The sequence below is a fragment of the Cucurbita pepo genome, chromosome LG16 (genome assembly GCF_002806865.2).
Source record: "Cucurbita pepo subsp. pepo cultivar mu-cu-16 chromosome LG16, ASM280686v2, whole genome shotgun sequence".
Lineage (NCBI taxonomy): Eukaryota > Viridiplantae > Streptophyta > Magnoliopsida > Cucurbitales > Cucurbitaceae > Cucurbita > Cucurbita pepo.
In genome coordinates this window covers 2,490,457-2,503,928 of record NC_036653.1, presented here as the reverse complement: position 1 = coordinate 2,503,928, position 13,472 = coordinate 2,490,457, and the positions used below count along the sequence as shown (strand labels likewise).

At 36.6% G+C, this 13,472-nt stretch overlaps 1 pseudogene; it reads right to left on the bottom strand.

Annotated features, from left to right (window-relative positions):
* Positions 1–3,149: 3,149 nt before the first annotated feature.
* On the bottom strand, positions 3,150–13,286 carry LOC111777347 (annotated as a pseudogene).
* Between the last annotated feature and the right edge of the window lie 186 nt (positions 13,287–13,472).

The following is a 13,472-nucleotide window of genomic DNA, read 5'->3' as shown; positions in this document are numbered from 1 at the left end:
GAAGCCATTTGTATAAATATCAAGGATGAAGAATGAATATAATAAGCATACCATTTCTTACGGAAATCATTTGTACTGAGGAAATTATTTTTATTGTTATATGTCACGATTTTAATTTTAGATTGTGACTAAAAATATAAAAGTAAAAGTGAAATAAAAATATAATATGAAAATCTGATAAAATTTAAAGTAAATAAATACAAATAATACTACAACTAAATACAAAATGAAATCTGGTCTGCTATTCAAATTTATTACAAATGCAAAAATGAGCTTGGGATTATAATTACAAAATGAAATATATAAAACACAAATATAAAGATAGGTTGACGCTCACGAACGACTCCCATATGTGACTACATAGCTCTTGAATGTTCCTTCACCTCAACCGACAACCTACGAATACTTGAAAAAATGGAAAATGGGTGAGTAGAAAAAGAATCAATAAGAAACCTACTTGTACGCTANTCCCCAGTTTTTTTTTTTTTTTTTTTTTTTTTTTTTTTTTTAAGGAGTTCGGGCCTAATTCCGCAGCTATCTGAGCTTCTAAATAGGTCTCAAAGTTCTGAGCAATTCTCTTATGTGTCGTAGACCCTATCTGGGTTTGGAATCTGCCCACCAAGTTTTAGCGTCGCAAATCTCCTCAACGACGAATCTCATCTTAGGGTGAACCAACTTTCTGTTCTCATGCTTAGTATGCTTACATAGCTCCAACAGTGAACATTCAGTATCCTTGTTTGAGGCGCAGACTCATCACATCTCATTGGACAGTATGTCATCTCATCTAAATACATCTATGTTAGGTTAACCGGCAAGCCTTCCACAGAAAAAACCATACAGTCAGGATCTGGCAGAGCAACCTTGTGTGCCTACCAGCTACTCAGTTTACCCATGTGGTCCCTTACCCCTCTAAAGGCGGGTTTATAGTACAACGAGTCTGGGACCTATCATTGGGACCTATCACCCATCTAAAGGCAGAGCAACCCTAAAAATGCAATCGCATACAATCATGTTTTGGACCTATCATTTCATAAAACATCAAAACAGGTCTTGGCCTCTACTTCCAATCCGGGCAGAATCAGATGTGTAGTAATTTTTCTAAACGCAACCCAAGTACGCGCACATGAACCCCCAAGCGAGCTCGTATAATACCCCTGGACCTGGCTTTCGACTAGCGTACACTCATGTTGTTGGCATACTGCGGAGGGAAGGGAGCACGTATAGTATCTTGGTGTGCAGACTATCATATCATAATACCATAGTGTATCATGCGTCCATACTAATCATAGCAAGAAAGTATCATAATGCACGTGAACACACAATATGCATGAGGTCTCCATAGTTTAAAATCATGGCATGTGTCTATAATGCAAGTTATACCATCGTTTATACCTAACTTAATCATTTCCTATCATCTTGTAATGTAGTGTATAGCATGGTATAACACATAAGTCCATATGGAATAATAGGTCAACAAGATGTTCCATATCATATCTCATAACTACAGCATAACCTAACATTTTGAGTTCCATTGCATAACATACTCACATCACAATAATNGAGGTCTCCATAGTTTAAAATCATGGCATGTGTCTATAATGCAAGTTATACCATCGTTTATACCTAACTTAATCATTTCCTATCATCTTGTAATGTAGTGTATAACATGGTATAACACCTAAGTCCATATGGGATAATAGGTCAACAAGATGTTCCATATCATATCTCATAACTACAGCATAACCTAACATTTTGAGTTCCATTGCATAACATACTCACATCACAATAATATAAAAAATTGTTAAACCATAACTCAACTTTTCACCTAACACTTAAAATGGCCTAAGTAGGGTTTTGCTACCTTATTTTTCCTCTTAATTGTGGTCGCTCAATTTGGAGATAGGGGCACCCACCGGAGATGGCAGCAGGAAGGGAGCACGAACGAGGTAACTTATGCTTTTCAGTCTAATATTTGTTCATCAATCTTATGACCAAATTTCATCCCCGAATCGTCGCTAAGTTCTTAGATAATCGGCATNGGAGCACGTATAGTATCTTGGTGTGCAGACTATCATATCATAACCATAGTGTATCATGCGTCCATACTAATCATAGCAGGAAAGTATCATAATGCACGTGAACACACAATATGCATGAGGTCTCCATAGTTTAAAATCATGGCATGTGTCTATAATGCAAGTTATACCATCGTTTATACCTAACTTAATCATTTCCTATCATCTTGTAATGTAGTGTATAGCATGGTATAACACATAAGTCCATATGGAATAATAGGTCAACAAGATGTTCCATATCATATCTCATAACTACAGCATAACCTAACATTTTGAGTTCCATTGCATAACATACTCACATCACAATAATATAAAAAATTGTTAAACCATAACTCAACTTTTCACCTAACACTTAAAATGGCCTAAGTAGGGTTTTGCTACCTTATTTTTCCTCTTAATTGTGGTCGCTCAATTTGGAGATAGGGGCACCCACCGGAGATGGCAGCAGGAAGGGAGCACGAACGAGGTAACTTATGCTTTTCAGTCTAATATTTGTTCATCAATCTTATGACCAAATTTCATCCCCGAATCGTCGCTAAGTTCTTAGATAATCGGCATTATTTAATTCCAATTCAAAAGAGTTTCTTGGCCATCAAAAAAAGTAGTCAATAGTATCATGATGGAAAATGTCCAAAAAATTGCTCCAGATGAAAACTAATTTTTATGTTTCTTAATGAATGTTCAACTCAAAATCATCAAAATTGAACATTCTTCACAATTATGTCAAAATATTGACTATAACTCAATTATTCACCTAATGCTTAATAAAATGACTTAAAATTAAGTTTACTCCCGACGTTTTGATTGAAAGATAACAAAAGCAATGCTAAAAAGAGTGTTTTGAACTTAAAAAATGCAACAAAAAGTACATAATTATTTGGCTCATGCATAATCAAGTCGTCCTAGTCGATTCCTGCCAATATTTCTTGTCAAAAAATATAAATGGTTACTTAAAAATTAAGATTAAAAGAAAATGAAAAAGTGGAGAAACATTAAAGTGAATATTGAAGGAAGAAACAGAGAGAGAGAAAATAACATATTTAATTAGTCATCCATGGAAAGGAAAACCAAAAGCATCCTAAGAACTCCAAAAATTGATTAATTTTAAAGCAGATTTAGAGAAGAATACAACAACTAATAACACTTCTAACCACAACCTTCCCAACAACCATACGCGATTGAGAGGTTTTCCAGTTCTTTTAAAAAAACAAAACAAAAAACAAAGCATAAATAAATAATGCAATAAGCATACATTCATCTTTCTTCCTCATAGATAGTATTATAGGCCAATTCTTCAGTATGGCCGATACCTCCAGTCTCCTCTAGATGGCCTTCCTCCAATTCCATAACCCCACTGCATAACAACAACAACAACACAAATCATGTTCCCAAGAAACCTTTAAAAACCTAAATATATAATTCAAATTGGAACCAAAACAACAGAAGAAGCACCACTTACATCATCGAAATCCAGGCTTCCATACATCCTTCCATAAGTCCTCATAGGTCCCGCATAGCCACCGAACGATTCTGCGGCACTGTTCATCATAAAACTTCCACTTGCTCCAGCTGCTCCAGCTCCAGCTTCATCATCAAGAGGAGTGGCTGAATCGATAGCGACCTGCAGATTCCAACTGCGACGGTGAGCTTATATTCTTGATTGAAGTGAAGTAAAGGTGTTATTAGAACACTACGCAAACAAACAATATTTCATGACCGATGATTAAAGCTTTTGTAGTAATTAGAAAGTTATAACCACTCCACCTAAATGACAGACCAACAGCAGAATGAACCTCAAATCAAGTATTGCTCTCTCTCATAAAAATAGATTTGGAAAAGTAAAACCATCTGCAAGACTGAAGTGTGTATGGAAACAGCAAGACCGAATACTTTCAAGTTTCAACCACTAAAAACATAATGGGAAATACAAAAACAAGAATCAACCCACCACAGAGAGAGCCTACATAGAGGAACAAAATGAAAAATTACAGAAAGGGATCCAAACCAAAAAAGTATAATACCGTCTATAAACATGCATTACAAACACTCTAATCTAAGCATTCGGGCACATGTTCAAATAGACAATTATGATTCTTTCTAGGAAGCAAAGTGACAGGCAGATGCATACCTGTTGTCCACAAATCTCATGAGATCTTCGAGATACACGATCCGCTACACCATCTTCAGCAAAAGTCACAAAACCAAAACCTCGATGACCAGATCTTTTAGGATCCTATAATAATGTAACACACAAGGGGAGTTGTAATGACCAAGAGGAAATTAGTAACACCCAAACATGATTTTGTAAGGCCCTAAAAAAGTTGGAAAGAAATAGTAAAGAAAGGAGGGCAAGAATGTAACTTTTCATTTTTATGAAACTTCTTCAATTTTTAATTAATTATAGAAAAGGAATCTCAACCGGCCCAAGAAGGAACAAGTGCCCAAAATAAGGAAAAAGAATCTTAGAAAAAATTTGAAAAAATATAATAAAATATTTGAAAAGGAGAACTTTGAAAAATAGCCCCAAAAGATTTTCGCAAAAACAGCCATACTACACAAATTATGCTTAGATTTGGCTCATCGGAGTGTTTTTCAAATGACTGACAATCCAACCGTTGACATCGCCTGAATTTTTTATATGACCAATGAAACCCTGCCATCTAAACATCCAACGGTGGAAATTAGGAAAAGCGAAAACTCCAAAAACTCAACTCCAACCCCAGGTCAATTCGGGAAAATGAGGAGGCCTAGGCTATAAATAAGGAACCTTGGGCAAGGATGGATTTCTTGCTCTTGGTTTTCATCAAAATTTGGGAGCTGCACTCCATCAATGGAGCCCAAACCACCTCCTTCAGCTTCATAAAAGGATTTCCAACACGTTTCCTTTAGAACACGAAGGTTGAAAACATCTAGATCACATTCCCTGCCATCTAAACATCCAACAGCGGAAATTAGAAATTGAAGTCGGTAAGGGGCTGGGGATGGAGGGGATTTTTCTGGTGAAAACTCCAAAAACTCACTCCAAATTCAGGTCAATTCGGGAGCTTTCAAGGTATGTGGAACCTTGGGCAAGGATTTGGAGCAAGAAACAAGAGCTAAGGATCATCCAAACTTAAGAATAAGCATTTCTTTTTTGGATTTCTTGCTCTCAGTTTTCATCAAAATTTGGGAGCTGCACTCCACCGATTGAGCCCAAACCACTTTCTTCAGCTTCATAAAAGGATTTCCAACAAGTGTACTTTAGAGCACAAAGGTTGAAAAACGTCTAGATCACAATCCCCCAAATTCAAGTTTTTAGAAGCCATATTCGAGGAAAGGGTGGAAATCCAATTCAAAGCTCACACAAAAATTCGTCCAATAAGACATGTTCCATTTGATTTCTGGGAGTCCGAGTTAAACTCACTTTTTTTTAATTTGTGCTAACTAAAGGGAACCTTTTCATGAAGGGATCGAGAGCTGAGGACGCCTAGAATGCTCCACCCAATAAGAAGCTAAATCGCTATTATTGACACATAAAACCATTGCCTTTGACCCTCAAATTGGAAAGCTACACACAAATTCGTCACATGAGGCCTGTCCCATCAGCTTAAGGGGAAGAAAAGGAGGGTTCTTGTGATAGGACTCAAGGGCTAATAAGCTCAAGAAGTGCCTAAACGAATAGAGGATAGCCATGGGATAGCTCCAGCAAGGTTGGTTTTCAAGGGAGTTTTCTTCGGCAAATAACTCCCTAAGGTCCTATACAAGAAAAATGGGAGTTTTGGACATCTGGGTTGTGGGAACCAAGGTCCTGGNACGAAGCCACAAAGCCGGGGCGAAAAATATATATGGGGCTTAATTCCCCTTAAGGCTGGTCGTGAGCGTGTATAGATCACGACGCCGCACGGTCAAGAAAGTAGGACCGTGACACTGGACACAACCGAGCAAGTAGCCATTTTGGTCTTCTCTCAAGATATACTTGTAGGAATCCGTTGGAATTGAATCTAAACCTTAAGATAACTAAGAATTAAGGAAAAATAGTCAAGAACCATAAGTTTGGGACTTGAACCAGAAATGACTCTTACCTATGACATTATGCATGGGATCATGAAATGTTGACATGATTATGACCTATATGTTTGTATTAGGGCTTGTGAACATAATGTCACGTCTTATGCCTAGGTTGTGACTTAAGCATTATCATGGACCCTTAGTGCTAGAACCCATGAACTTATGACCTAAGATGTCGCTCTAGGGTCAAGAGCCCAGCCAAGTAGGCTGGTTCCCAGAACTTTGCACAACCCAAGCCCTAAGCCTACCATGACACTCAAAACTGTTAGGTACTACTCTATTCAAGCCCATCTTATGCCCAAATTTACCCTAGACCTCCCGATACAAGTGCATCATAATCGCATGTTTCCCCACCTAGCCTGCTATGCAAAATGTTAGAACCCAGACTATGTCACAAGGTACGCAGAGAAATGTCAAGCAACATGGCCAAATTCGGATTTCAAATCCTGATCCAAATCCCAACATAGATAATTATGATTGAGTTCATGTTGTTCACAACCTAGTAGACCTTCCAGGGGGAGTGCTTGAGGACCCGGACTAGTGTTAAGCATTGTGCATAGAGTGGAAGTGGACAGCCCAATGAGATCTACTCTCCTTAAACTCGTCCAAGGACAAAGGATCATACAAGTACATAAGCCAAGGCTAGGCACCAGACTGACCAAGCACTATGACTTAAGACCAAGGTCCTTAGACCAAAAACCATGTCAAGCATTTTGTCAGGTTATAGAGTATAATACCTTAGCGTCCACCATGGACACGATTAAGAGCCTACTGAGATTTATACTCAATCTAGTTTTTACATGTTTTTTCAAGTGACAACTTGATGTTGGTCGTGGGCGGGAAGATTTGGAGCAAGTACCACAGAGATCTAAACCTAGGGTCAAGAGCCTCCACCATTTTATTTCTTCTTTTGTCTATCATTTTGAATTTTGTTTCCTTGTGTATCCGAACTTACAAACCATATTTTAAAATTGTAAATAAATGTTCTAAACTTTTCCAAGTCTCTTGTTTTTAAAACACGAAAAATCTACTGTATTTTAACCCCGTCGAGTCAGCCCACGTCACAATCCGTGCTCCGGGAAGTTCAAAAATTAGGCCTATCTCAAATCTCTCAAATCAGCCACTCTCACAAAAGCAGCAGCATTAACTAAATTTAGTTTTTACCTTGGGAACATAGACATCCAATATACGGCCAAATCTACCAAAGTACTGGCGGAGATCATCAGCAGATGCTTCTTGTGGGAGCCTACCAACAAAAATCTTTTTTCCCATCCCTCGAAATTCCCTTCCTGCTCCACGACACAGTAAATCATCATAACAATATTCACCCATAACAATATTTACCCAGGCCAGCATCACATGAACAAAGGCACTGACAGAAATACATACTCCCATAAACTGGGCCTGGATGGTCGTATAAGGTAGGAGCACCAAGTGCTGCATATCTTGTTGCTNACCCCCACCCCCACCCCCTTGCGGCATTTTCCCAATGGGCCTGAAATCATCATCCTGGAAATATAGCAAACTTTTATTAGACGTATAAATTTAATATGTAACTAAAAAATTAAGGCACATATCGTGTTAAGTAGCAATTGCAAAATCTTGCCTTGGGGGTTGCTCTATCAACAACCACAGTAGAACCTCCTAATTCATGAGTTTCAGCCATCAAACTTTCCACAGAATCTGCAAGATAAAAATTACAACATTTAATGCCTTCACGTTGAACAAAAGGCAACCATGAAAAGGCACTTTAATTTTACATAAATGTGAAAACATACAATGCGTATTGTCAAGAAAACAAAATTGGAAGGAAAGAGAGGCAATATCAAGCCAAGGTACACTAAGGGAAAAATAAAAAATAAAAAAGCCCTCTTGAAAAAGCATGATGAAGTCCGACCAAAAGGAGATCATGTAAAGAACAAAAACAAAAATTACAAGAAAAGGATCCAAGAATTAATGGCATAAATATTACAACAATATTTAGTCAAAATGACTCAAAAAATGAACTGTAAAAGTGGGTACGTCCCAACTTTATCCCAAGAACTCTCAATCGGTTAAAACAGCTGCTTATACTCTCTATCTAAAAGTTCAAAAGTAAATCCAAAAAAAAAAAAAGAGAGAAAACTTGCCAAAAACATGGTGCTACATTATCTTTAAAAAAAAGTCCAAGGATACATTTAGTGAAATTTATGAGTCTTAAATGTATATATATCATTACTATATGAGAGAAATTTGAAATTGTTAAGATTTAGATTTGTATTTATATGCGATTCCACCCTCAAAATTTATTGTTTATGACATGTGTTAATATGTGCTATTCATTATGGTTAACAAATGTTCAATGCATGCCAAACAACTTCCCCCAACTTGTAGTCAATTTGTACAAGTACAACTAATGTTTATCGCATGTGAGCTAACAAGTTCCTACCTTGTTTCTTACAAGCATGAGAGTGTCCAATACCCGTCAAGTGTGTTATGCTTCATTGAACAAAATCATTATATAAAACAAACTCCCTCCGTCCTTCATGATAACTGGGTCAATCAAAATCACTCAATCCCCTTGTAGATTCTTAAATATTTCTCAATCAAATATCAGTTTCTTATTAAAAATAAATAGATCATCCAAACAGCTGGGAGAATTTTCCGAATAACAAGTTGAAAAGGTGCACATTCAAAGGATATGGTCCACATCTTCCACCACCCTTTATAAAGGGCATACCATTGTGCCCTAAGAACAAGAGAAGACAACCTCTAGATGACATCAAGAATCTTCAACCATGGTCAACCAACCAAGAAAAGAACGTGAATTCCTATGAGATGGCATTTCTTTGAGATGTTCATCTTCATGAGCTCAGTGAAAAAAAGAGAGAAAACAAAGGCAAGGAAAAACTAAACTACCATTCGTAACTGTAGTTTAACCACTGTTTATATCAATTGGNAAAAAGAGAGAAAACAAAGGCAAGGAAAAACTAAACTACCATTTGTAACTGTAGTTTAACCACTGTTTATATCAATTGACCATTTTCACTACACTTCCTTTCAGACTAAATTCAAGAAACAAGGCAAGACATAAATGCTAGGAGCCAAGGAGCACATCTAAATACAGGAGGTTTGGTTTCTCACTCTCTTGTAATGTTTTAAGTTTCTCTGTAGGCTTTGGTACATGAGGACTTCTGTAATTATCCTTCCGGTTTTATTTTGTTAGATTGGAGTCCCTTCTATTAGTTTGACTCATTTTGTATGTCCATTATATTCTTTTACTTATTCCTGTTCGAAGCTTGGTTCAATATAATAATAATAATAATAATAATGCCATTCGAACAGTATCAGAAAACTCAACTACTCAATATGTACACAAATTAAAAGGATCCCAGTGTGGATGGTACATTTTCAGCAATTGAATAAACAAACTAAAATTGACAACTTGCACTATACAATCACATATCAATATAAAAATATAATCCAACCTGAACTTGCAAAGGTGATGAAACCTATTCCACGATGGATTTTGGATCCCTGGTCCTGAATAATTCATCAAGTAATACATTGTAGATTGCACATGAGCATGGGTGAACCATATGTGGTCATAAATCAATATATAAAATGTATGTTTCCCAATTTGCATAGTACATGGACACCTGACAAGTAAAAATAAGAATAAAAATCCCCTTTCTGATGTACTTTTATACATCACAGTTGGTAGGAGAACCACAGAACTAATTTCCAACTTTGGTGTAGACGAAACCGTACCTTTGGCATGTAAAGATCTGTTATCTCTCCATATTTCTCAAAATGACTGCAACAAACATTAGAACACCGTAAAGTTCATATTTATCCTGAATTGAAAACCATACTAGAAAAAGGGTCGTCAAATCATAAATGAAAGCATGTATCCATTTCTGAAGACAAACATTGCAACTCTGCTACAAAATGCTTGACTAATGTCTTAGTTGATTCTACATGGCCTGATGCTGTCTGATGGATACTAAAACTCTTCTCTCCGAGATCCCATCAGGATGATGGCTTTCCCAGAAAGTTGCATTTAAGGACATAATACAACTATAATAATTTGGGGAAATATTTAAGTAGGAAATGCATGCCCAATCCATCCCCTAATTAAATTTTAAAAAATTTGTCCCTGCCAGTATCCCCATTTCAAACTGAAGGGCCCCAGAGAGAAGTTTTTTGAGAGCGGAATATATCAAACAACTTTTTTAAGCATATAAATGCATATACTCATTGACTTTGAATTTCCTTCTGGCATAAAAATGATATATATTTGGAAAAATGTGTATTTTAATAAATCTGTATCTTTAAACAGGTATGATGGAACGTTATTTTCTAAAATTCTAGAACATAGAGACAATACGAAGGACACACTAATTAAGAATATAAATTGTTCTAAATATAAATAGTTTTCATACCTACAGAAATCTAAAGTCGCCAATCCTATGTATTTGAAAAATGGATATTTTAACAAATCTCAATATTTTAACGGATATGATGAAACGTTATTTTCTAAAAATCTAGTACATAGACACAACACGAAGGACACACTAATTGAAAATATAAATTGTTCTAGATATATACAGTTTTTATACCTACAGAAATCTAAAGTCGCCAAGCCTATATATTTGCATGCTTATAAAAAGAATTGACGTATTTTACTCCCAAAATATATTATTTTGTCCAGTGTTACTATTTATTTTAATTAACACTTCTACCATTAATATATGTAACAAATGTTCAAATGTATCTACAAAAGGTTAGACTAGTATTTACTATCTTCAACTAATGTCTAATAAATATCAATTGTGCTAACAAGTATCCAACACATGTACAACAAATGTGAGATCGTTGGAACATTCAACACGATATGGATAGAAAATATTACCCTAGCTAAAATGTCCATGTTCCCTAGAATTCAAGTATGGAATGACAGAAAGATGAAGTAAATATGCTTAAGAATGGGCCGGAAATTTGATTTTTTATCCCCATTAAAATTAACCGTTCATCCCTACTATGAGATTTTTCCATTTCAGTTCCAGAAATAAACAATTTTGACATTTCCAGGGGTTGGTTTTCAATTCAAAAGATATGTTTCAAATATACTGAACCTCCCTTTTTCTATATTAGTAACTGAAAACTTTCATTTTCATATAGTCACTGACAATCTTCACTCAAAAGGTGAAATATAAAAGAAGAAGAAGAAGAAGAAGAAGAAAGAGTACAAAATCACACCAAATTACCTGCGGAAGGCAGCCTCAGTCACAGATTGTGAGATCCTTGCTACAAAGATTCTAGTGACTCTCTTTGGAGGTGCTCTCATCTCCTCCTGTTGACAAAAAATATGAAGTCAGTCTCCAATTCAGTTGTATGCATGCACATCAAAACAAAGAACTCGCACTTCTTATGATTTATCTATTAAAAAACATAATAAAAAAAACGAAGACCCCTCTGGAGAAGGAAAATGTGCGTTAGGGGGTGCAAATAAGTAAAGAGGAGAGAGAGAGACTAACCTTAGGTGTGGCAATTTTGACTTCCATCATTCTGTTGCCAAGAAAGTGTTCACTTGACAGTGCATTCTGCAACAAAAAAGAGATGTTACGCATCAGGAAACATCAAGTCGGCAAAAAGAGAAAAATATTGAACACATTCCTACCTTAGCATCTTCGTCAGTTGCAAATGTCACATATCCAAACCCACGAGAACGACCAGTTGACCTCTCCTGACATAGAAAAAAGTCATGACTATAAAGGACTAGGAGATAAAAAAAGATGTAACGATACAAAATTAGTCACATAAACAATCTACATATGTTCAATCAGGAAAAAAAAAAAATTATATTTCATCAAGAAAGAAACTTCCATTATTTAAACATCAATATATATATATATATGTGTGGGCCCCATCCAAAACCATAGCCCAACAAGAGAAGCCACCATAAACAAAACTAGCCATACATAAAAGGGTTTACATTAAAGAGAACAAGGCCTAACGAATAGTTAGACAAATTTCTTAGAATTAGCCGTAGGCCATCAGTGGGCACGTCGCTTCAAAAGGTGAGGTACCCTTAATAAGGCCAACTTGAGATGCGGTGCACACCTCAAAGCTAGAGGTGGGCACTTTGATGCTTGAAGCCCTATTTTTCTTTTCAGTAATGTACTAGGAAGAAACTACAAATATTCATAAAAACGTTGGTTTTTCTCCCCAAACTCTAATATCTAATTTCTTAAACAATTCATCATTCTATTAGTAATAATACTATTTACTTTCATGTATAGAAAAAGTTATTTACAAAAAATAAATAGTTAATATTTTTTGCCTTGGGCTTAAACCCGGAGGGGACTTTGCTCGAGTGCACAATCGCGCTTTTGAAAACACTAGGTTCAAGGAAAAATAATTTTTTCTTGAACACCATAAGAAAGAATGAATAGTATGAATGTAACACCAGAAGAATGTAAAAGGCAAACCTTCATGACGATACAATCCTCCAACTCCCCAAATTTGCTCATGTATTCTCTCAGCGCCTCTGTATCGATGTCCCATGGAATACCAAGAACCTAAATCTCATAAAATAAATAAATAACACGAATTGAAACGGTAACCTAATGAGGAAAACAGGAACTAACCCGATTACTTGATAGAAGAAACAACTGAAAAATCACGTAGCTGAATAGGAAAAGAAGAAAATACTGACCACTAGCTTCCGATCCATGATGAATGGCGCAGTAAACGCAGAGAAATCGAACCCTAAAAGTGAAAGTATATCTCTCTCCTCCTCCTCTTCCTCGCTCGCTCGCTCGCTCGCTCGCTCTAAGACCCACGCTCACTCTCCCCAAATCTCTCGCACTCGCTCCCTGCACATGATAACAAGAAGAGGCACACCTCTTTCTCACACACAATAGCAAAACACCAAATCGATCTCACCGATTTCATCATTCGTTTTTTTTCCCTGATTCAATTTCTTCTTGGCGATTAAAGCTTCAAAATAACAAATCAAACAGACAAAAAAAAAAGTATATATCTGCGGATAACGCGCTCAACTGACCTTATTATCAAAATTTCTGGGATTTCCAGAAAACCCTAACGCAGGTCTCTCTCTCTCTCTCTCCCACTCTCTCTCCCTTCTCTCTCTCTCTCTCCCACTCTCTCTCCCTTCTCTCTCTCTCTCTCTCTTTCTCTCTCCCTATGACGGGCCGGAAAGGGCTTCAAAGGTTTCATCCATGTTTAAGGTCCTCGAGTTTTGACTTCGACAGCGCAACGAAAAATTGTTCTGTGCGGTCAGCTTGTACAGAAACAATGGTAGTGTTGCATTGGATTTATGCCACGCGTCCGCCTATAGTCGTG